Source organism: Anomaloglossus baeobatrachus, unplaced genomic scaffold (assembly GCF_048569485.1).
Source record: "Anomaloglossus baeobatrachus isolate aAnoBae1 unplaced genomic scaffold, aAnoBae1.hap1 Scaffold_448, whole genome shotgun sequence".
Classification (NCBI taxonomy): domain Eukaryota; kingdom Metazoa; phylum Chordata; class Amphibia; order Anura; family Aromobatidae; genus Anomaloglossus; species Anomaloglossus baeobatrachus.
Window position 1 is genome coordinate 131,327 of NW_027443817.1, and position 24,019 is coordinate 155,345.

At 47.7% G+C, this 24,019-nt stretch overlaps 12 non-coding genes and 1 pseudogene across 12 annotated transcripts; all 13 read left to right on the forward strand.

Annotated features, from left to right (window-relative positions):
- Window positions 1-748: 748 nt before the first annotated feature.
- Window positions 749-939, forward strand: LOC142280043 (U2 spliceosomal RNA). Its single transcript, XR_012742411.1, has one exon. It is a non-coding gene; the product is annotated as a U2 spliceosomal RNA (small nuclear RNA).
- A 1,387-nt stretch (window positions 940-2,326) lies between these two features.
- Window positions 2,327-2,517, forward strand: LOC142280084 (U2 spliceosomal RNA). The gene has a single exon (XR_012742449.1). It is a non-coding gene; the product is annotated as a U2 spliceosomal RNA (small nuclear RNA).
- A 2,188-nt stretch (window positions 2,518-4,705) lies between these two features.
- LOC142280091 (U2 spliceosomal RNA) lies at window positions 4,706-4,898 on the forward strand. Its single transcript, XR_012742454.1, has one exon. It is a non-coding gene; the product is annotated as a U2 spliceosomal RNA (small nuclear RNA).
- A 2,189-nt stretch (window positions 4,899-7,087) lies between these two features.
- Window positions 7,088-7,280, forward strand: LOC142280092 (U2 spliceosomal RNA). Its single transcript, XR_012742455.1, has one exon. It is a non-coding gene; the product is annotated as a U2 spliceosomal RNA (small nuclear RNA).
- A 1,387-nt stretch (window positions 7,281-8,667) lies between these two features.
- On the forward strand, window positions 8,668-8,858 carry LOC142280044 (U2 spliceosomal RNA). Its single transcript, XR_012742412.1, has one exon. It is a non-coding gene; the product is annotated as a U2 spliceosomal RNA (small nuclear RNA).
- A 2,189-nt stretch (window positions 8,859-11,047) lies between these two features.
- On the forward strand, window positions 11,048-11,240 carry LOC142280093 (U2 spliceosomal RNA). Its single transcript, XR_012742456.1, has one exon. It is a non-coding gene; the product is annotated as a U2 spliceosomal RNA (small nuclear RNA).
- A 1,387-nt stretch (window positions 11,241-12,627) lies between these two features.
- On the forward strand, window positions 12,628-12,769 carry LOC142280137 (U2 spliceosomal RNA; annotated as a pseudogene).
- A 697-nt stretch (window positions 12,770-13,466) lies between these two features.
- On the forward strand, window positions 13,467-13,661 carry LOC142280127 (U2 spliceosomal RNA). Its single transcript, XR_012742486.1, has one exon. It is a non-coding gene; the product is annotated as a U2 spliceosomal RNA (small nuclear RNA).
- A 1,387-nt stretch (window positions 13,662-15,048) lies between these two features.
- Window positions 15,049-15,239, forward strand: LOC142280045 (U2 spliceosomal RNA). The gene has a single exon (XR_012742413.1). It is a non-coding gene; the product is annotated as a U2 spliceosomal RNA (small nuclear RNA).
- Window positions 15,240-17,428: 2,189 nt separating this feature from the next.
- LOC142280094 (U2 spliceosomal RNA) lies at window positions 17,429-17,621 on the forward strand. Its single transcript, XR_012742457.1, has one exon. It is a non-coding gene; the product is annotated as a U2 spliceosomal RNA (small nuclear RNA).
- Window positions 17,622-19,005: 1,384 nt separating this feature from the next.
- LOC142280046 (U2 spliceosomal RNA) lies at window positions 19,006-19,196 on the forward strand. The gene has a single exon (XR_012742414.1). It is a non-coding gene; the product is annotated as a U2 spliceosomal RNA (small nuclear RNA).
- Window positions 19,197-20,583: 1,387 nt separating this feature from the next.
- Window positions 20,584-20,774, forward strand: LOC142280047 (U2 spliceosomal RNA). Its single transcript, XR_012742415.1, has one exon. It is a non-coding gene; the product is annotated as a U2 spliceosomal RNA (small nuclear RNA).
- A 1,387-nt stretch (window positions 20,775-22,161) lies between these two features.
- On the forward strand, window positions 22,162-22,352 carry LOC142280048 (U2 spliceosomal RNA). Its single transcript, XR_012742416.1, has one exon. It is a non-coding gene; the product is annotated as a U2 spliceosomal RNA (small nuclear RNA).
- The last annotated feature ends 1,667 nt before the right edge of the window (window positions 22,353-24,019 follow it).

Sequence of the window (24,019 nt, forward strand, 5' to 3'; positions counted from 1 at the left end):
ATTACTACTTTCAATAAGTACACTTAAACGGCTAATTGGGAATAGAAAAACTGTAAAAAGCCCTCTGAGAAAGCCCCCCTCTAACCTTTGATAGTAAGCTTTTCTGTAGTCTGCCTGTTGATGTATTTTCCGTTTGAACTGTGCACAACATGAAGAGACGGAACACTGGCGGCTTGTCACAATGCCCCCCGATGACATCACAATAGCGCTGCTGCCTAGAAAACAAGCTGCGCAGAAGAAGTTGTTCTTTGGGTGGGAGGGTGGGCTAGTGGAAGGAGGGGGCAATCTCTTTTTTTCCCGGGTGGTAGGGGGATGACAGGAGAAGGGAAGCGGGTGGTGAGAAAGGTACAGAGGGCAGGGTTTGGGGGCTGGGAAGGAAAGGGAAAAGATTAGGGTTTGGGGATGATGAAAGGGCTTTCTACGGGTAAGGATGGCAAAGGGTGGCAGTGACGGAAAGTCAGGCAACCTGTCCTGTCCGTCTTTTTGTATCGTGAATTGGAAAGACTGCAAGGGGGAGGGGAGTTGCTTGCGCCCTAAAGGAGGAGTTATTCAGATTCATTGCAGTGGGCGGCGGCTGCAAAACGCACCATTCTTCTTGTTTTTGCTCTGCAAAGCAGCCTTTTCAAGGGTTGGCTTGGGTGACAAAATGTCTTGTGTAGGCGTGGGTTTGTCTCCCTCTCGCTCTCTCTCCCTAAGATGTGTCCGGCATAGGCCAGGGTGCCACTCGAGGCCCAAACCAATTCTGGTTATCGCTTCTCGGCCTTTTGGCTAAGATCAAGTGTAGTATCTGTTCTTATCAGTTTAATATCTGATACGTCCCCTATCTGGGGACCATATATTAAATGGATTTTTAGAACAGGGAGATGGAAAAAGAGCTTGCTCTGTCCACTCCACGCATTGACCTGGTATTGCAGTACCTCCAGGAACGGTGCACCCCTTCTTAACCCAGTTTCCAAAAGCAGAACTCAATTCACCTGATTCATATTAGCCCGATTTAATGAATTGGAAGAAAGCATACGTCTTCATATGCACCTCAATTTGGCCCATTCACTTTTCACACTTCCTCCTTTTGTTTTTTATCTTTCACACTTTTGACTTTCTTTATTCATCCAAATAGCAAACTCATCACCACTCAACCTGACCAACTCGGCTATGTCCCCGTGCTGCAGTTCTCTGTCTTATCTAGATCATTTGCAATTGAATGGAATAGATCCCTTTTGGACAAAGTGGATTCACCTGCTGCTGCAGTGACCACAGGTGTGATAAGATCTAGAATTGGCATCTGGTGCGATCTCTCCGCTTCCACTCCAAAGAAAGTTACCTGTTTATTCCTATCATGCATTGGTTTTTGGGGTTTTCTTTGAGTAATGATGATCTCTTTAGTAGTCTGTTGGCGCCCTCTCCTGGAGGAATAGTTTGCTTGCTCTTGGACATTCTAAAAGAGAGGTCATGATAGACATTGAGCTTCTGAGCTCAATTGGGGACAGTCATGGGTGATGAATGTTTGCAACCTACTGCGAAGCCTCATACCGCAATATAAGGAACGTCAAATACTAAGAAAGGGCGGCCTATGAAAGAATTACTACTTTCAATAAGTACACTTAAACGGCTAATTGGGAATAGAAAAACTGTAAAAAGCCCTCTGAGAAAGCCCCCCTCTAACCTTTGATAGTAAGCTTTTCTGTAGTCTGCCTGTTGATGTATTTTCCGTTTGAACTGTGCACAACATGAAGAGACGGAACACTGGCGGCTTGTCACAATGCCCCCCGATGACATCACAATAGCGCTGCTGCCTAGAAAACAAGCTGCGCAGAAGAAGTTGTTCTTTGGGTGGGAGGGTGGGCTAGTGGAAGGAGGGGGCAATCTCTTTTTTTCCCGGGTGGTAGGGGGATGACAGGAGAAGGGAAGCGGGTGGTGAGAAAGGTACAGAGGGCAGGGTTTGGGGGCTGGGAAGGAAAGGGAAAAGATTAGGGTTTGGGGATGATGAAAGGGCTTTCTACGGGTAAGGATGGCAAAGGGTGGCAGTGACGGAAAGTCAGGCAACCTGTCCTGTCCGTCTTTTTGTATCGTGAATTGGAAAGACTGCAAGGGGGAGGGGAGTTGCTTGCGCCCTAAAGGAGGAGTTATTCAGATTCATTGCAGTGGGCGGCGGCTGCAAAACGCACCATTCTTCTTGTTTTTGCTCTGCAAAGCAGCCTTTTCAAGGGTTGGCTTGGGTGACAAAATGTCTTGTGTAGGCGTGGGTTTGTCTCCCTCTCGCTCTCTCTCCCTAAGATGTGTCCGGCATAGGCCAGGGTGCCACTCGAGGCCCAAACCAATTCTGGTTATCGCTTCTCGGCCTTTTGGCTAAGATCAAGTGTAGTATCTGTTCTTATCAGTTTAATATCTGATACGTCCCCTATCTGGGGACCATATATTAAATGGATTTTTAGAATAGGGAGATGGAAAAAGAGCTTGCTCTGTCCACTCCACGCATTGACCTGGTATTGCAGTACCTCCAGGAACGGTGCACCCCTTCTTAACCCAGTTTCCAAAAGCAGAACTCAATTCACCTGATTCATATTAGCCCGATTTAATGAATTGGAAGAAAGCATACGTCTTCATATGCACCTCAATTTGGCCCATTCACTTTTCACACTTCCTCCTTTTGTTTTTATCTTTCACACTTTTGACTTTCTTTATTCATCCAAATAGCAAACTCATCACCACTCAACCTGACCAACTCGGCTATGTCCCCGTGCTGCAGTTCTCTGTCTTATCTAGATCATTTGCAATTGAATGGAATAGATCCCTTTTGGACAAAGTGGATTCACCTGCTGCTGCAGTGACCACAGGTGTGATAAGATCTAGAATTGGCATCTGGTGCGATCTCTCCGCTTCCACTCCAAAGAAAGTTACCTGTTTATTCCTATCATGCATTGGTTTTTGGGGTTTTCTTTGAGTAATGATGATCTCTTTAGTAGTCTGTTGGCGCCCTCTCCTGGAGGAATAGTTTGCTTGCTCTTGGACATTCTAAAAGAGAGGTCATGATAGACATTGAGCTTCTGAGCTCAATTGGGGACAGTCATGGGTGATGAATGTTTGCAACCTACTGCGAAGCCTCATACCGCAATATAAGGAACGTCAAATACTAAGAAAGGGCGGCCTATGAAAGAATTACTACTTTCAATAAGTACACTTAAACGGCTAATTGGGAATAGAAAAACTGTAAAAAGCCCTCTGAGAAAGCCCCCCTCTAACCTTTGATAGTAAGCTTTTCTGTAGTCTGCCTGTTGATGTATTTTCCGTTTGAACTGTGCACAACATGAAGAGACGGAACACTGGCGGCTTGTCACAATGCCCCCCGATGACATCACAATAGCGCTGCTGCCTAGAAAACAAGCTGCGCAGAAGAAGTTGTTCTTTGGGTGGGAGGGTGGGCTAGTGGAAGGAGGGGGCAATCTCTTTTTTTCCCGGGTGGTAGGGGGATGACAGGAGAAGGGAAGCGGGTGGTGAGAAAGGTACAGAGGGCAGGGTTTGGGGGCTGGGAAGGAAAGGGAAAAGATTAGGGTTTGGGGATGATGAAAGGGCTTTCTACGGGTAAGGATGGCAAAGGGTGGCAGTGACGGAAAGTCAGGCAACCTGTCCTGTCCGTCTTTTTGTATCGTGAATTGGAAAGACTGCAAGGGGGAGGGGAGTTGCTTGCGCCCTAAAGGAGGAGTTATTCAGATTCATTGCAGTGGGCGGCGGCTGCAAAACGCACCATTCTTCTTGTTTTTGCTCTGCAAAGCAGCCTTTTCAAGGGTTGGCTTGGGTGACAAAATGTCTTGTGTAGGCGTGGGTTTGTCTCCCTCTCGCTCTCTCTCCCTAAGATGTGTCCGGCATAGGCCAGGGTGCCACTCGAGGCCCAAACCAATTCTGGTTATCGCTTCTCGGCCTTTTGGCTAAGATCAAGTGTAGTGTTGTTCGAAGAGGTGGTTTAAGCTCCAGGCCACCTTAGTACAATGATACAATGCACACTGGAAGGTTGCGCTTGCTAGTACTCTGGGTGGATAGTATATTCATCTAGAGGAAAACATGGCCCTACCAGGATCGAGGCTATTAGACTGAGTAAGGGTGGGGGGCTATGGTACAACGTGCCCCAGGACTGACGACCCTGGAGTGAGTCTGAGCTTGCTGGCTTGGGACCCCGGCAAGCCTTGGGCTCTGTAGCACACCGTACCTTGCCTTTTCATACTTTTTGAGCATATTACCCTATCCCGGCCTTCTGGCTAGGAAGGGAAATTTTTATAATCCCGGTCGGAGGTCTGGTCAGCTTTGGGCTGAGAAACTAACACCCGGTTGGAGGTCTGGGTCAGCTTCGGCTGAGAAACCAACACCCGGTTGGAGGTCTGGGTCAGCTTCGGCTGAGAAACCAACACCCGGTTGGAGGTCCGGTTAGCCTTGGGCTGAGAAACCAACACCGGTTGACGGTCCGGGCAGTTTCGGCTGCGAAACCAACAACTAGTAGCTCTCTACTCCACTTGGGTAAGATGCCTGGGTGGACGCTGGGAGCAACGACAAGGCTCAACCAGGCTTCGGCTTGGGAGAGCACCGAAGATCCCTGACCCTTGCTGTGGCCTTCTGGCTCGGAGGGACGGGGTTGATTTTTGGGGACCCTCTCCTCACGGTGGGGTCCACACGAATCCTAGCCTTTGCACTGTTTTTGGTGTGACTTCGGTCATGCATTTTTTGTGGTGCTTTGGAAAGCTTCATTAAATCAAAAATCTGTTCTTATCAGTTTAATATCTGATACGTCCCCTATCTGGGGACCATATATTAAATGGATTTTTAGAACAGGGAGATGGAAAAAGAGCTTGCTCTGTCCACTCCACGCATTGACCTGGTATTGCAGTACCTCCAGGAACGGTGCACCCCTTCTTAACCCAGTTTCCAAAAGCAGAACTCAATTCACCTGATTCATATTAGCCCGATTTAATGAATTGGAAGAAAGCATACGTCTTCATATGCACCTCAATTTGGCCCATTCACTTTTCACACTTCCTCCTTTTGTTTTTTATCTTTCACACTTTTGACTTTCTTTATTCATCCAAATAGCAAACTCATCACCACTCAACCTGACCAACTCGGCTATGTCCCCGTGCTGCAGTTCTCTGTCTTATCTAGATCATTTGCAATTGAATGGAATAGATCCCTTTTGGACAAAGTGGATTCACCTGCTGCTGCAGTGACCACAGGTGTGATAAGATCTAGAATTGGCATCTGGTGCGATCTCTCCGCTTCCACTCCAAAGAAAGTTACCTGTTTATTCCTATCATGCATTGGTTTTTGGGGTTTTCTTTGAGTAATGATGATCTCTTTAGTAGTCTGTTGGCGCCCTCTCCTGGAGGAATAGTTTGCTTGCTCTTGGACATTCTAAAAGAGAGGTCATGATAGACATTGAGCTTCTGAGCTCAATTGGGGACAGTCATGGGTGATGAATGTTTGCAACCTACTGCGAAGCCTCATACCGCAATATAAGGAACGTCAAATACTAAGAAAGGGCGGCCTATGAAAGAATTACTACTTTCAATAAGTACACTTAAACGGCTAATTGGGAATAGAAAAACTGTAAAAAGCCCTCTGAGAAAGCCCCCCTCTAACCTTTGATAGTAAGCTTTTCTGTAGTCTGCCTGTTGATGTATTTTCCGTTTGAACTGTGCACAACATGAAGAGACGGAACACTGGCGGCTTGTCACAATGCCCCCCGATGACATCACAATAGCGCTGCTGCCTAGAAAACAAGCTGCGCAGAAGAAGTTGTTCTTTGGGTGGGAGGGTGGGCTAGTGGAAGGAGGGGGCAATCTCTTTTTTTCCCGGGTGGTAGGGGGATGACAGGAGAAGGGAAGCGGGTGGTGAGAAAGGTACAGAGGGCAGGGTTTGGGGGCTGGGAAGGAAAGGGAAAAGATTAGGGTTTGGGGATGATGAAAGGGCTTTCTACGGGTAAGGATGGCAAAGGGTGGCAGTGACGGAAAGTCAGGCAACCTGTCCTGTCCGTCTTTTTGTATCGTGAATTGGAAAGACTGCAAGGGGGAGGGGAGTTGCTTGCGCCCTAAAGGAGGAGTTATTCAGATTCATTGCAGTGGGCGGCGGCTGCAAAACGCACCATTCTTCTTGTTTTTGCTCTGCAAAGCAGCCTTTTCAAGGGTTGGCTTGGGTGACAAAATGTCTTGTGTAGGCGTGGGTTTGTCTCCCTCTCGCTCTCTCTCCCTAAGATGTGTCCGGCATAGGCCAGGGTGCCACTCGAGGCCCAAACCAATTCTGGTTATCGCTTCTCGGCCTTTTGGCTAAGATCAAGTGTAGTGTTGTTCGAAGAGGTGGTTTAAGCTCCAGGCCACCTTAGTACAATGATACAATGCACACTGGAAGGTTGCGCTTGCTAGTACTCTGGGTGGATAGTATATTCATCTAGAGGAAAACATGGCCCTACCAGGATCGAGGCTATTAGACTGAGTAAGGGTGGGGGGCTATGGTACAACGTGCCCCAGGACTGACGACCCTGGAGTGAGTCTGAGCTTGCTGGCTTGGGACCCCGGCAAGCCTTGGGCTCTGTAGCACACCGTACCTTGCCTTTTCATACTTTTTGAGCATATTACCCTATCCCGGCCTTCTGGCTAGGAAGGGAAATTTTTATAATCCCGGTCGGAGGTCTGGTCAGCTTTGGGCTGAGAAACTAACACCCGGTTGGAGGTCTGGGTCAGCTTCGGCTGAGAAACCAACACCCGGTTGGAGGTCTGGGTCAGCTTCGGCTGAGAAACCAACACCCGGTTGGAGGTCCGGTTAGCCTTGGGCTGAGAAACCAACACCGGTTGACGGTCCGGGCAGTTTCGGCTGCGAAACCAACAACTAGTAGCTCTCTACTCCACTTGGGTAAGATGCCTGGGTGGACGCTGGGAGCAACGACAAGGCTCAACCAGGCTTCGGCTTGGGAGAGCACCGAAGATCCCTGACCCTTGCTGTGGCCTTCTGGCTCGGAGGGACGGGGTTGATTTTTGGGGACCCTCTCCTCACGGTGGGGTCCACACGAATCCTAGCCTTTGCACTGTTTTTGGTGTGACTTCGGTCATGCATTTTTTGTGGTGCTTTGGAAAGCTTCATTAAATCAAAAATCTGTTCTTATCAGTTTAATATCTGATACGTCCCCTATCTGGGGACCATATATTAAATGGATTTTTAGAACAGGGAGATGGAAAAAGAGCTTGCTCTGTCCACTCCACGCATTGACCTGGTATTGCAGTACCTCCAGGAACGGTGCACCCCTTCTTAACCCAGTTTCCAAAAGCAGAACTCAATTCACCTGATTCATATTAGCCCGATTTAATGAATTGGAAGAAAGCATACGTCTTCATATGCACCTCAATTTGGCCCATTCACTTTTCACACTTCCTCCTTTTGTTTTTTATCTTTCACACTTTTGACTTTCTTTATTCATCCAAATAGCAAACTCATCACCACTCAACCTGACCAACTCGGCTATGTCCCCGTGCTGCAGTTCTCTGTCTTATCTAGATCATTTGCAATTGAATGGAATAGATCCCTTTTGGACAAAGTGGATTCACCTGCTGCTGCAGTGACCACAGGTGTGATAAGATCTAGAATTGGCATCTGGTGCGATCTCTCCGCTTCCACTCCAAAGAAAGTTACCTGTTTATTCCTATCATGCATTGGTTTTTGGGGTTTTCTTTGAGTAATGATGATCTCTTTAGTAGTCTGTTGGCGCCCTCTCCTGGAGGAATAGTTTGCTTGCTCTTGGACATTCTAAAAGAGAGGTCATGATAGACATTGAGCTTCTGAGCTCAATTGGGGACAGTCATGGGTGATGAATGTTTGCAACCTACTGCGAAGCCTCATACCGCAATATAAGGAACGTCAAATACTAAGAAAGGGCGGCCTATGAAAGAATTACTACTTTCAATAAGTACACTTAAACGGCTAATTGGGAATAGAAAAACTGTAAAAAGCCCTCTGAGAAAGCCCCCCTCTAACCTTTGATAGTAAGCTTTTCTGTAGTCTGCCTGTTGATGTATTTTCCGTTTGAACTGTGCACAACATGAAGAGACGGAACACTGGCGGCTTGTCACAATGCCCCCCGATGACATCACAATAGCGCTGCTGCCTAGAAAACAAGCTGCGCAGAAGAAGTTGTTCTTTGGGTGGGAGGGTGGGCTAGTGGAAGGAGGGGGCAATCTCTTTTTTTCCCGGGTGGTAGGGGGATGACAGGAGAAGGGAAGCGGGTGGTGAGAAAGGTACAGAGGGCAGGGTTTGGGGGCTGGGAAGGAAAGGGAAAAGATTAGGGTTTGGGGATGATGAAAGGGCTTTCTACGGGTAAGGATGGCAAAGGGTGGCAGTGACGGAAAGTCAGGCAACCTGTCCTGTCCGTCTTTTTGTATCGTGAATTGGAAAGACTGCAAGGGGGAGGGGAGTTGCTTGCGCCCTAAAGGAGGAGTTATTCAGATTCATTGCAGTGGGCGGCGGCTGCAAAACGCACCATTCTTCTTGTTTTTGCTCTGCAAAGCAGCCTTTTCAAGGGTTGGCTTGGGTGACAAAATGTCTTGTGTAGGCGTGGGTTTGTCTCCCTCTCGCTCTCTCTCCCTAAGATGTGTCCGGCATAGGCCAGGGTGCCACTCGAGGCCCAAACCAATTCTGGTTATCGCTTCTCGGCCTTTTGGCTAAGATCAAGTGTAGTATCTGTTCTTATCAGTTTAATATCTGATACGTCCCCTATCTGGGGACCATATATTAAATGGATTTTTAGAACAGGGAGATGGAAAAAGAGCTTGCTCTGTCCACTCCACGCATTGACCTGGTATTGCAGTACCTCCAGGAACGGTGCACCCCTTCTTAACCCAGTTTCCAAAAGCAGAACTCAATTCACCTGATTCATATTAGCCCGATTTAATGAATTGGAAGAAAGCATACGTCTTCATATGCACCTCAATTTGGCCCATTCACTTTTCACACTTCCTCCTTTTGTTTTTTATCTTTCACACTTTTGACTTTCTTTATTCATCCAAATAGCAAACTCATCACCACTCAACCTGACCAACTCGGCTATGTCCCCGTGCTGCAGTTCTCTGTCTTATCTAGATCATTTGCAATTGAATGGAATAGATCCCTTTTGGACAAAGTGGATTCACCTGCTGCTGCAGTGACCACAGGTGTGATAAGATCTAGAATTGGCATCTGGTGCGATCTCTCCGCTTCCACTCCAAAGAAAGTTACCTGTTTATTCCTATCATGCATTGGTTTTTGGGGTTTTCTTTGAGTAATGATGATCTCTTTAGTAGTCTGTTGGCGCCCTCTCCTGGAGGAATAGTTTGCTTGCTCTTGGACATTCTAAAAGAGAGGTCATGATAGACATTGAGCTTCTGAGCTCAATTGGGGACAGTCATGGGTGATGAATGTTTGCAACCTACTGCGAAGCCTCATACCGCAATATAAGGAACGTCAAATACTAAGAAAGGGCGGCCTATGAAAGAATTACTACTTTCAATAAGTACACTTAAACGGCTAATTGGGAATAGAAAAACTGTAAAAAGCCCTCTGAGAAAGCCCCCCTCTAACCTTTGATAGTAAGCTTTTCTGTAGTCTGCCTGTTGATGTATTTTCCGTTTGAACTGTGCACAACATGAAGAGACGGAACACTGGCGGCTTGTCACAATGCCCCCCGATGACATCACAATAGCGCTGCTGCCTAGAAAACAAGCTGCGCAGAAGAAGTTGTTCTTTGGGTGGGAGGGTGGGCTAGTGGAAGGAGGGGGCAATCTCTTTTTTTCCCGGGTGGTAGGGGGATGACAGGAGAAGGGAAGCGGGTGGTGAGAAAGGTACAGAGGGCAGGGTTTGGGGGCTGGGAAGGAAAGGGAAAAGATTAGGGTTTGGGGATGATGAAAGGGCTTTCTACGGGTAAGGATGGCAAAGGGTGGCAGTGACGGAAAGTCAGGCAACCTGTCCTGTCCGTCTTTTTGTATCGTGAATTGGAAAGACTGCAAGGGGGAGGGGAGTTGCTTGCGCCCTAAAGGAGGAGTTATTCAGATTCATTGCAGTGGGCGGCGGCTGCAAAACGCACCATTCTTCTTGTTTTTGCTCTGCAAAGCAGCCTTTTCAAGGGTTGGCTTGGGTGACAAAATGTCTTGTGTAGGCGTGGGTTTGTCTCCCTCTCGCTCTCTCTCCCTAAGATGTGTCCGGCATAGGCCAGGGTGCCACTCGAGGCCCAAACCAATTCTGGTTATCGCTTCTCGGCCTTTTGGCTAAGATCAAGTGTAGTGTTGTTCGAAGAGGTGGTTTAAGCTCCAGGCCACCTTAGTACAATGATACAATGCACACTGGAAGGTTGCGCTTGCTAGTACTCTGGGTGGATAGTATATTCATCTAGAGGAAAACATGGCCCTACCAGGATCGAGGCTATTAGACTGAGTAAGGGTGGGGGGCTATGGTACAACGTGCCCCAGGACTGACGACCCTGGAGTGAGTCTGAGCTTGCTGGCTTGGGACCCCGGCAAGCCTTGGGCTCTGTAGCACACCGTACCTTGCCTTTTCATACTTTTTGAGCATATTACCCTATCCCGGCCTTCTGGCTAGGAAGGGAAATTTTTATAATCCCGGTCGGAGGTCTGGTCAGCTTTGGGCTGAGAAACTAACACCCGGTTGGAGGTCTGGGTCAGCTTCGGCTGAGAAACCAACACCCGGTTGGAGGTCTGGGTCAGCTTCGGCTGAGAAACCAACACCCGGTTGGAGGTCCGGTTAGCCTTGGGCTGAGAAACCAACACCGGTTGACGGTCCGGGCAGTTTCGGCTGCGAAACCAACAACTAGTAGCTCTCTACTCCACTTGGGTAAGATGCCTGGGTGGACGCTGGGAGCAACGACAAGGCTCAACCAGGCTTCGGCTTGGGAGAGCACCGAAGATCCCTGACCCTTGCTGTGGCCTTCTGGCTCGGAGGGACGGGGTTGATTTTTGGGGACCCTCTCCTCACGGTGGGGTCCACACGAATCCTAGCCTTTGCACTGTTTTTGGTGTGACTTCGGTCATGCATTTTTTGTGGTGCTTTGGAAAGCTTCATTAAATCAAAAATCTGTTCTTATCAGTTTAATATCTGATACGTCCCCTATCTGGGGACCATATATTAAATGGATTTTTAGAACAGGGAGATGGAAAAAGAGCTTGCTCTGTCCACTCCACGCATTGACCTGGTATTGCAGTACCTCCAGGAACGGTGCACCCCTTCTTAACCCAGTTTCCAAAAGCAGAACTCAATTCACCTGATTCATATTAGCCCGATTTAATGAATTGGAAGAAAGCATACGTCTTCATATGCACCTCAATTTGGCCCATTCACTTTTCACACTTCCTCCTTTTGTTTTTTATCTTTCACACTTTTGACTTTCTTTATTCATCCAAATAGCAAACTCATCACCACTCAACCTGACCAACTCGGCTATGTCCCCGTGCTGCAGTTCTCTGTCTTATCTAGATCATTTGCAATTGAATGGAATAGATCCCTTTTGGACAAAGTGGATTCACCTGCTGCTGCAGTGACCACAGGTGTGATAAGATCTAGAATTGGCATCTGGTGCGATCTCTCCGCTTCCACTCCAAAGAAAGTTACCTGTTTATTCCTATCATGCATTGGTTTTTGGGGTTTTCTTTGAGTAATGATGATCTCTTTAGTAGTCTGTTGGCGCCCTCTCCTGGAGGAATAGTTTGCTTGCTCTTGGACATTCTAAAAGAGAGGTCATGATAGACATTGAGCTTCTGAGCTCAATTGGGGACAGTCATGGGTGATGAATGTTTGCAACCTACTGCGAAGCCTCATACCGCAATATAAGGAACGTCAAATACTAAGAAAGGGCGGCCTATGAAAGAATTACTACTTTCAATAAGTACACTTAAACGGCTAATTGGGAATAGAAAAACTGTAAAAAGCCCTCTGAGAAAGCCCCCCTCTAACCTTTGATAGTAAGCTTTTCTGTAGTCTGCCTGTTGATGTATTTTCCGTTTGAACTGTGCACAACATGAAGAGACGGAACACTGGCGGCTTGTCACAATGCCCCCCGATGACATCACAATAGCGCTGCTGCCTAGAAAACAAGCTGCGCAGAAGAAGTTGTTCTTTGGGTGGGAGGGTGGGCTAGTGGAAGGAGGGGGCAATCTCTTTTTTTCCCGGGTGGTAGGGGGATGACAGGAGAAGGGAAGCGGGTGGTGAGAAAGGTACAGAGGGCAGGGTTTGGGGGCTGGGAAGGAAAGGGAAAAGATTAGGGTTTGGGGATGATGAAAGGGCTTTCTACGGGTAAGGATGGCAAAGAGTGGCAGTGACGGAAAGTCAGGCAACCTGTCCTGTCCGTCTTTTTGTATCGTGAATTGGAAAGACTGCAAGGGGGAGGGGAGTTGCTTGCGCCCTAAAGGAGGAGTTATTCAGATTCATTGCAGTGGGCGGCGGCTGCAAAACGCACCATTCTTCTTGTTTTTGCTCTGCAAAGCAGCCTTTTCAAGGGTTGGCTTGGGTGACAAAATGTCTTGTGTAGGCGTGGGTTTGTCTCCCTCTCGCTCTCTCTCCCTAAGATGTGTCCGGCATAGGCCAGGGTGCCACTCGAGGCCCAAACCAATTCTGGTTATCGCTTCTCGGCCTTTTGGCTAAGATCAAGTGTAGTATCGTTCGAAAAGGTGGTTTAAGGCTCCGGCCACCTTAGTACAATGATGCAATGCACACTGGAAGGTTGCGCTTGTTAGTACTTTGGGAGGATAGTATATCCATCTAGAGGAAACCATGGCCCTACCAGGATCGAGGCTATTAGACTGAGTAAGTGTGGGGGTTATGGTGCAATGTGCCCCAGGAATGGACACCCTGGAGGGAGTCTGAACTTGCTAGGTTGGGACCCTGGTAAGCCTCAGACTCTGTCGCACGCCGCGCTTTGCCTATTCATACTTTCCAAGCATATTGCCCTATCCCGGCCTTCTGGCTAAGAAGGGAAATTTTTATAATCCCGGTCGGAGGTCCGGTCAGCTTTGGGCTGAGAAACCAACACCCGGTTGGAGGTCCGGGTCAGCTTTGGCTGAGAAACCAACACCCGGTTGGAGGTCCGGTTAGCCTTGGGCTGAGAAACCAACACCCGGTTGGAGGTCCGGTCAGCCTTGGGCTGAGAAACCAACACCCGGTTGGAGGTCCGGTCAGCCTTGGGCTGAGAAACCAACACCGGTTGACGGTCCGGGCAGTCTCGGCTGCGAAACCAACGACTAGTAGCTCCCTACTCCACTTGGGTAAGATGCCTCGGTGGACGCTGGGAGCAACAACAAGGCTCAACCAGGCTTCGGCTTGGGGGAGCACCGAAGATCCCTGACCCTCGCTGTGGCCTTCTGGCTCGGAGGGACGGGGTTGATTTTTGGGGATCCTCTTCTCACGGAGGGGTCCACACGAATCCTAGCCTTTGCACTGTTTTTGGTGTGACTTCGGTCATGCATTTTTGCGGTGCTTTGGAAAGCTTCATTAAATCAAAATCTGTTCTTATCAGTTTAATATCTGATACGTCCCCTATCTGGGGACCATATATTAAATGGATTTTTAGAACAGGGAGATGGAAAAAGAGCTTGCTCTGTCCACTCCACGCATTGACCTGGTATTGCAGTACCTCCAGGAACGGTGCACCCCTTCTTAACCCAGTTTCCAAAAGCAGAACTCAATTCACCTGATTCATATTAGCCCGATTTAATGAATTGGAAGAAAGCATACGTCTTCATATGCACCTCAATTTGGCCCATTCACTTTTCACACTTCCTCCTTTTGTTTTTTATCTTTCACACTTTTGACTTTCTTTATTCATCCAAATAGCAAACTCATCACCACTCAACCTGACCAACTCGGCTATGTCCCCGTGCTGCAGTTCTCTGTCTTATCTAGATCATTTGCAATTGAATGGAATAGATCCCTTTTGGACAAAGTGGATTCACCTGCTGCTGCAGTGACCACAGGTGTGATAAGATCTAGAATTGGCATCTGGTGCGATCTCTCCGCTTCCACTCCAAAGAAAGTTACCTGTTTATTCCTATCATGCATTGGTTTTTGGGGTTTTCTTTGAGTAATGATGATCTCTTTAGTAGTCTGTTGGCGCCCTCTCCTGGAGGAATAGTTTGCTTGCTCTTGGACATTCTAAAAGAGAGGTCATGATAGACATTGAGCTTCTGAGCTCAATTGGGGACAGTCATGGGTGATGAATGTTTGCAACCTACTGCGAAGCCTCATACCGCAATATAAGGAACGTCAAATACTAAGAAAGGGCGGCCTATGAAAGAATTACTACTTTCAATAAGTACACTTAAACGGCTAATTGGGAATAGAAAAACTGTAAAAAGCCCTCTGAGAAAGCCCCCCTCTAACCTTTGATAGTAAGCTTTTCTGTAGTCTGCCTGTTGATGTATTTTCCGTTTGAACTGTGCACAACATGAAGAGACGGAACACTGGCGGCTTGTCACAATGCCCCCCGATGACATCACAATAGCGCTGCTGCCTAGAAAACAAGCTGCGCAGAAGAAGTTGTTCTTTGGGTGGGAGGGTGGGCTAGTGGAAGGAGGGGGCAATCTCTTTTTTTCCCGGGTGGTAGGGGGATGACAGGAGAAGGGAAGCGGGTGGTGAGAAAGGTACAGAGGGCAGGGTTTGGGGGCTGGGAAGGAAAGGGAAAAGATTAGGGTTTGGGGATGATGAAAGGGCTTTCTACGGGTAAGGATGGCAAAGGGTGGCAGTGACGGAAAGTCAGGCAACCTGTCCTGTCCGTCTTTTTGTATCGTGAATTGGAAAGACTGCAAGGGGGAGGGGAGTTGCTTGCGCCCTAAAGGAGGAGTTATTCAGATTCATTGCAGTGGGCGGCGGCTGCAAAACGCACCATTCTTCTTGTTTTTGCTCTGCAAAGCAGCCTTTTCAAGGGTTGGCTTGGGTGACAAAATGTCTTGTGTAGGCGTGGGTTTGTCTCCCTCTCGCTCTCTCTCCCTAAGATGTGTCCGGCATAGGCCAGGGTGCCACTCGAGGCCCAAACCAATTCTGGTTATCGCTTCTCGGCCTTTTGGCTAAGATCAAGTGTAGTATCTGTTCTTATCAGTTTAATATCTGATACGTCCCCTATCTGGGGACCATATATTAAATGGATTTTTAGAACAGGGAGATGGAAAAAGAGCTTGCTCTGTCCACTCCACGCATTGACCTGGTATTGCAGTACCTCCAGGAACGGTGCACCCCTTCTTAACCCAGTTTCCAAAAGCAGAACTCAATTCACCTGATTCATATTAGCCCGATTTAATGAATTGGAAGAAAGCATACGTCTTCATATGCACCTCAATTTGGCCCATTCACTTTTCACACTTCCTCCTTTTGTTTTTTATCTTTCACACTTTTGACTTTCTTTATTCATCCAAATAGCAAACTCATCACCACTCAACCTGACCAACTCGGCTATGTCCCCGTGCTGCAGTTCTCTGTCTTATCTAGATCATTTGCAATTGAATGGAATAGATCCCTTTTGGACAAAGTGGATTCACCTGCTGCTGCAGTGACCACAGGTGTGATAAGATCTAGAATTGGCATCTGGTGCGATCTCTCCGCTTCCACTCCAAAGAAAGTTACCTGTTTATTCCTATCATGCATTGGTTTTTGGGGTTTTCTTTGAGTAATGATGATCTCTTTAGTAGTCTGTTGGCGCCCTCTCCTGGAGGAATAGTTTGCTTGCTCTTGGACATTCTAAAAGAGAGGTCATGATAGACATTGAGCTTCTGAGCTCAATTGGGGACAGTCATGGGTGATGAATGTTTGCAACCTACTGCGAAGCCTCATACCGCAATATAAGGAACGTCAAATACTAAGAAAGGGCGGCCTATGAAAGAATTACTACTTTCAATAAGTACACTTAAACGGCTAATTGGGAATAGAAAAACTGTAAAAAGCCCTCTGAGAAAGCCCCCCTCTAACCTTTGATAGTAAGCTTTTCTGTAGTCTGCCTGTTGATGTATTTTCCGTTTGAACTGTGCACAACATGAAGAGACGGAACACTGGCGGCTTGTCACAATGCCCCCCGATGACATCACAATAGCGCTGCTGCCTAGAAAACAAGCTGCGCAGAAGAAGTTGTTCTTTGGGTGGGAGGGTGGGCTAGTGGAAGGAGGGGGCAATCTCTTTTTTTCCCGGGTGGTAGGGGGATGACAGGAGAAGGGAAGCGGGTGGTGAGAAAGGTACAGAGGGCAGGGTTTGGGGGCTGGGAAGGAAAGGGAAAAGATTAGGGTTTGGGGATGATGAAAGGGCTTTCTACGGGTAAGGATGGCAAAGGGTGGCAGTGACGGAAAGTCAGGCAACCTGTCCTGTCCGTCTTTTTGTATCGTGAATTGGAAAGACTGCAAGGGGGAGGGGAGTTGCTTGCGCCCTAAAGGAGGAGTTATTCAGATTCATTGCAGTGGGCGGCGGCTGCAAAACGCACCATTCTTCTTGTTTTTGCTCTGCAAAGCAGCCTTTTCAAGGGTTGGCTTGGGTGACAAAATGTCTTGTGTAGGCGTGGGTTTGTCTCCCTCTCGCTCTCTCTCCCTAAGATGTGTCCGGCATAGGCCAGGGTGCCACTCGAGGCCCAAACCAATTCTGGTTATCGCTTCTCGGCCTTTTGGCTAAGATCAAGTGTAGTGTTGTTCGAAGAGGTGGTTTAAGCTCCAGGCCACCTTAGTACAATGATACAATGCACACTGGAAGGTTGCGCTTGCTAGTACTCTGGGTGGATAGTATATTCATCTAGAGGAAAACATGGCCCTACCAGGATCGAGGCTATTAGACTGAGTAAGGGTGGGGGGCTATGGTACAACGTGCCCCAGGACTGACGACCCTGGAGTGAGTCTGAGCTTGCTGGCTTGGGACCCCGGCAAGCCTTGGGCTCTGTAGCACACCGTACCTTGCCTTTTCATACTTTTTGAGCATATTACCCTATCCCGGCCTTCTGGCTAGGAAGGGAAATTTTTATAATCCCGGTCGGAGGTCTGGTCAGCTTTGGGCTGAGAAACTAACACCCGGTTGGAGGTCTGGGTCAGCTTCGGCTGAGAAACCAACACCCGGTTGGAGGTCTGGGTCAGCTTCGGCTGAGAAACCAACACCCGGTTGGAGGTCCGGTTAGCCTTGGGCTGAGAAACCAACACCGGTTGACGGTCCGGGCAGTTTCGGCTGCGAAACCAACAACTAGTAGCTCTCTACTCCACTTGGGTAAGATGCCTGGGTGGACGCTGGGAGCAACGACAAGGCTCAACCAGGCTTCGGCTTGGGAGAGCACCGAAGATCCCTGACCCTTGCTGTGGCCTTCTGGCTCGGAGGGACGGGGTTGATTTTTGGGGACCCTCTCCTCACGGTGGGGTCCACACGAATCCTAGCCTTTGCACTGTTTTTGGTGTGACTTCGGTCATGCATTTTTTGTGGTGCTTTGGAAAGCTTCATTAAATCAAAAATCTGTTCTTATCAGTTTAATATCTGATACGTCCCCTATCTGGGGACCATATATTAAATGGATTTTTAGAACAGGGAGATGGAAAAAGAGCTTGCTCTGTCCACTCCACGCATTGACCTGGTATTGCAGTACCTCCAGGAACGGTGCACCCCTTCTTAACCCAGTTTCCAAAAGCAGAACTCAATTCACCTGATTCATATTAGCCCGATTTAATGAATTGGAAGAAAGCATACGTCTTCATATGCACCTCAATTTGGCCCATTCACTTTTCACACTTCCTCCTTTTGTTTTTTATCTTTCACACTTTTGACTTTCTTTATTCATCCAAATAGCAAACTCATCACCACTCAACCTGACCAACTCGGCTATGTCCCCGTGCTGCAGTTCTCTGTCTTATCTAGATCATTTGCAATTGAATGGAATAGATCCCTTTTGGACAAAGTGGATTCACCTGCTGCTGCAGTGACCACAGGTGTGATAAGATCTAGAATTGGCATCTGGTGCGATCTCTCCGCTTCCACTCCAAAGAAAGTTACCTGTTTATTCCTATCATGCATTGGTTTTTGGGGTTTTCTTTGAGTAATGATGATCTCTTTAGTAGTCTGTTGGCGCCCTCTCCTGGAGGAATAGTTTGCTTGCTCTTGGACATTCTAAAAGAGAGGTCATGATAGACATTGAGCTTCTGAGCTCAATTGGGGACAGTCATGGGTGATGAATGTTTGCAACCTACTGCGAAGCCTCATACCGCAATATAAGGAACGTCAAATACTAAGAAAGGGCGGCCTATGAAAGAATTACTACTTTCAATAAGTACACTTAAACGGCTAATTGGGAATAGAAAAACTGTAAAAAGCCCTCTGAGAAAGCCCCCCTCTAACCTTTGATAGTAAGCTTTTCTGTAGTCTGCCTGTTGATGTATTTTCCGTTTGAACTGTGCACAACATGAAGAGACGGAACACTGGCGGCTTGTCACAATGCCCCCCGATGACATCACAATAGCGCTGCTGCCTAGAAAACAAGCTGCGCAGAAGAAGTTGTTCTTTGGGTGGGAGGGTGGGCTAGTGGAAGGAGGGGGCAATCTCTTTTTTTCCCGGGTGGTAGGGGGATGACAGGAGAAGGGAAGCGGGTGGTAAGAAAGGTACAGAGGGCAGGGTTTGGGGGCTGGGAAGGAAAGGGAAAAGATTAGGGTTTGGGGATGATGAAAGGGCTTTCTACGGGTAAGGATGGCAAAGGGTGGCAGTGACGGAAAGTCAGGCAACCTGTCCTGTCCGTCTTTTTGTATCGTGAATTGGAAAGACTGCAAGGGGGAGGGGAGTTGCTTGCGCCCTAAAGGAGGAGTTATTCAGATTCATTGCAGTGGGCGGCGGCTGCAAAACGCACCATTCTTGTTTTTGCTCTGCAAAGCAGCCTTTTCAAGGGTTGGCTTGGGTGACAAAATGTCTTGTGTAGGCGTGGGTTTGTCTCCCTCTCGCTCTCTCTCCCTAAGATGTGTCCGGCATAGGCCAGGGTGCCACTCGAGGCCCAAACCAATTCTGGTTATCGCTTCTCGGCCTTTTGGCTAAGATCAAGTGTAGTATCTGTTCTTATCAGTTTAATATCTGATACGTCCCCTATCTGGGGACCATATATTAAATGGATTTTTAGAACAGGGAGATGGAAAAAGAGCTTGCTCTGTCCACTCCACGCATTGACCTGGTATTGCAGTACCTCCAGGAACGGTGCACCCCTTCTTAACCCAGTTTCCAAAAGCAGAACTCAATTCACCTGGTTCATATTAGCCCGATTTAATGAATTGGAAGAAAGCATACGTCTTCATATGCACCTCAATTTGGCCCATTCACTTTTCACACTTCCTCCTTTTGTTTTTTATCTTTCACACTTTTGACTTTCTTTATTCATCCAAATAGCAAACTCATCACCACTCAACCTGACCAACTCGGCTATGTCCCCGTGCTGCAGTTCTCTGTCTTATCTAGATCATTTGCAATTGAATGGAATAGATCCCTTTTGGACAAAGTGGATTCACCTGCTGCTGCAGTGACCACAGGTGTGATAAGATCTAGAATTGGCATCTGGTGCGATCTCTCCGCTTCCACTCCAAAGAAAGTTACCTGTTTATTCCTATCATGCATTGGTTTTTGGGGTTTTCTTTGAGTAATGATGATCTCTTTAGTAGTCTGTTGGCGCCCTCTCCTGGAGGAATAGTTTGCTTGCTCTTGGACATTCTAAAAGAGAGGTCATGATAGACATTGAGCTTCTGAGCTCAATTGGGGACAGTCATGGGTGATGAATGTTTGCAACCTACTGCGAAGCCTCATACCGCAATATAAGGAACGTCAAATACTAAGAAAGGGCGGCCTATGAAAGAATTACTACTTTCAATAAGTACACTTAAACGGCTAATTGGGAATAGAAAAACTGTAAAAAGCCCTCTGAGAAAGCCCCCCTCTAACCTTTGATAGTAAGCTTTTCTGTAGTCTGCCTGTTGATGTATTTTCCGTTTGAACTGTGCACAACATGAAGAGACGGAACACTGGCGGCTTGTCACAATGCCCCCCGATGACATCACAATAGCGCTGCTGCCTAGAAAACAAGCTGCGCAGAAGAAGTTGTTCTTTGGGTGGGAGGGTGGGCTAGTGGAAGGAGGGGGCAATCTCTTTTTTTCCCGGGTGGTAGGGGGATGACAGGAGAAGGGAAGCGGGTGGTGAGAAAGGTACAGAGGGCAGGGTTTGGGGGCTGGGAAGGAAAGGGAAAAGATTAGGGTTTGGGGATGATGAAAGGGCTTTCTACGGGTAAGGATGGCAAAGGGTGGCAGTGACGGAAAGTCAGGCAACCTGTCCTGTCCGTCTTTTTGTATCGTGAATTGGAAAGACTGCAAGGGGGAGGGGAGTTGCTTGCGCCCTAAAGGAGGAGTTATTCAGATTCATTGCAGTGGGCGGCGGCTGCAAAACGCACCATTCTTCTTGTTTTTGCTCTGCAAAGCAGCCTTTTCAAGGGTTGGCTTGGGTGACAAAATGTCTTGTGTAGGCGTGGGTTTGTCTCCCTCTCGCTCTCTCTCCCTAAGATGTGTCCGGCATAGGCCAGGGTGCCACTCGAGGCCCAAACCAATTCTGGTTATCGCTTCTCGGCCTTTTGGCTAAGATCAAGTGTAGTATCTGTTCTTATCAGTTTAATATCTGATACGTCCCCTATCTGGGGACCATATATTAAATGGATTTTTAGAACAGGGAGATGGAAAAAGAGCTTGCTCTGTCCACTCCACGCATTGACCTGGTATTGCAGTACCTCCAGGAACGGTGCACCCCTTCTTAACCCAGTTTCCAAAAGCAGAACTCAATTCACCTGATTCATATTAGCCCGATTTAATGAATTGGAAGAAAGCATACGTCTTCATATGCACCTCAATTTGGCCCATTCACTTTTCACACTTCCTCCTTTTGTTTTTTATCTTTCACACTTTTGACTTTCTTTATTCATCCAAATAGCAAACTCATCACCACTCAACCTGACCAACTCGGCTATGTCCCCGTGCTGCAGTTCTCTGTCTTATCTAGATCATTTGCAATTGAATGGAATAGATCCCTTTTGGACAAAGTGGATTCACCTGCTGCTGCAGTGACCACAGGTGTGATAAGATCTAGAATTGGCATCTGGTGCGATCTCTCCGCTTCCACTCCAAAGAAAGTTACCTGTTTATTCCTATCATGCATTGGTTTTTGGGGTTTTCTTTGAGTAATGATGATCTCTTTAGTAGTCTGTTGGCGCCCTCTCCTGGAGGAATAGTTTGCTTGCTCTTGGACATTCTAAAAGAGAGGTCATGATAGACATTGAGCTTCTGAGCTCAATTGGGGACAGTCATGGGTGATGAATGTTTGCAACCTACTGCGAAGCCTCATACCGCAATATAAGGAACGTCAAATACTAAGAAAGGGCGGCCTATGAAAGAATTACTACTTTCAATAAGTACACTTAAACGGCTAATTGGGAATAGAAAAACTGTAAAAAGCCCTCTGAGAAAGCCCCCCTCTAACCTTTGATAGTAAGCTTTTCTGTAGTCTGCCTGTTGATGTATTTTCCGTTTGAACTGTGCACAACATGAAGAGACGGAACACTGGCGGCTTGTCACAATGCCCCCCGATGACATCACAATAGCGCTGCTGCCTAGAAAACAAGCTGCGCAGAAGAAGTTGTTCTTTGGGTGGGAGGGTGGGCTAGTGGAAGGAGGGGGCAATCTCTTTTTTTCCCGGGTGGTAGGGGGATGACAGGAGAAGGGAAGCGGGTGGTGAGAAAGGTACAGAGGGCAGGGTTTGGGGGCTGGGAAGGAAAGGGAAAAGATTAGGGTTTGGGGATGATGAAAGGGCTTTCTACGGGTAAGGATGGCAAAGGGTGGCAGTGACGGAAAGTCAGGCAACCTGTCCTGTCCGTCTTTTTGTATCGTGAATTGGAAAGACTGCAAGGGGGAGGGGAGTTGCTTGCGCCCTAAAGGAGGAGTTATTCAGATTCATTGCAGTGGGCGGCGGCTGCAAAACGCACCATTCTTCTTGTTTTTGCTCTGCAAAGCAGCCTTTTCAAGGGTTGGCTTGGGTGACAAAATGTCTTGTGTAGGCGTGGGTTTGTCTCCCTCTCGCTCTCTCTCCCTAAGATGTGTCCGGCATAGGCCAGGGTGCCACTCGAGGCCCAAACCAATTCTGGTTATCGCTTCTCGGCCTTTTGGCTAAGATCAAGTGTAGTATCTGTTCTTATCAGTTTAATATCTGATACGTCCCCTATCTGGGGACCATATATTAAATGGATTTTTAGAACAGGGAGATGGAAAAAGAGCTTGCTCTGTCCACTCCACGCATTGACCTGGTATTGCAGTACCTCCAGGAACGGTGCACCCCTTCTTAACCCAGTTTCCAAAAGCAGAACTCAATTCACCTGATTCATATTAGCCCGATTTAATGAATTGGAAGAAAGCATACGTCTTCATATGCACCTCAATTTGGCCCATTCACTTTTCACACTTCCTCCTTTTGTTTTTTATCTTTCACACTTTTGACTTTCTTTATTCATCCAAATAGCAAACTCATCACCACTCAACCTGACCAACTCGGCTATGTCCCCGTGCTGCAGTTCTCTGTCTTATCTAGATCATTTGCAATTGAATGGAATAGATCCCTTTTGGACAAAGTGGATTCACCTGCTGCTGCAGTGACCACAGGTGTGATAAGATCTAGAATTGGCATCTGGTGCGATCTCTCCGCTTCCACTCCAAAGAAAGTTACCTGTTTATTCCTATCATGCATTGGTTTTTGGGGTTTTCTTTGAGTAATGATGATCTCTTTAGTAGTCTGTTGGCGCCCTCTCCTGGAGGAATAGTTTGCTTGCTCTTGGACATTCTAAAAGAGAGGTCATGATAGACATTGAGCTTCTGAGCTCAATTGGGGACAGTCATGGGTGATGAATGTTTGCAACCTACTGCGAAGCCTCATACCGCAATATAAGGAACGTCAAATACTAAGAAAGGGCGGCCTATGAAAGAATTACTACTTTCAATAAGTACACTTAAACGGCTAATTGGGAATAGAAAAACTGTAAAAAGCCCTCTGAGAAAGCCCCCCTCTAACCTTTGATAGTAAGCTTTTCTGTAGTCTGCCTGTTGATGTATTTTCCGTTTGAACTGTGCACAACATGAAGAGACGGAACACTGGCGGCTTGTCACAATGCCCCCCGATGACATCACAATAGCGCTGCTGCCTAGAAAACAAGCTGCGCAGAAGAAGTTGTTCTTTGGGTGGGAGGGTGGGCTAGTGGAAGGAGGGGGCAATCTCTTTTTTTCCCGGGTGGTAGGGGGATGACAGGAGAAGGGAAGCGGGTGGTGAGAAAGGTACAGAGGGCAGGGTTTGGGGGCTGGGAAGGAAAGGGAAAAGATTAGGGTTTGGGGATGATGAAAGGGCTTTCTACGGGTAAGGATGGCAAAGGGTGGCAGTGACGGAAAGTCAGGCAACCTGTCCTGTCCGTCTTTTTGTATCGTGAATTGGAAAGACTGCAAGGGGGAGGGGAGTTGCTTGCGCCCTAAAGGAGGAGTTATTCAGATTCATTGCAGTGGGCGGCGGCTGCAAAACGCACCATTCTTCTTGTTTTTGCTCTGCAAAGCAGCCTTTTCAAGGGTTGGCTTGGGTGACAAAATGTCTTGTGTAGGCGTGGGTTTGTCTCCCTCTCGCTCTCTCTCCCTAAGATGTGTCCGGCATAGGCCAGGGTGCCACTCGAGGCCCAAACCAATTCTGGTTATCGCTTCTCGGCCTTTTGGCTAAGATCAAGTGTAGTGTTGTTCGAAGAGGTGGTTTAAGCTCCAGGCCACCTTAGTACAATGATACAATGCACACTGGAAGGTTGCGCTTGCTAGTACTCTGGGTGGATAGTATATTCATCTAGAGGAAAACATGGCCCTACCAGGATCGAGGCTATTAGACTGAGTAAGGGTGGGGGGCTATGGTACAACGTGCCCCAGGACTGACGACCCTGGAGTGAGTCTGAGCTTGCTGGCTTGGGACCCCGGCAAGCCTTGGG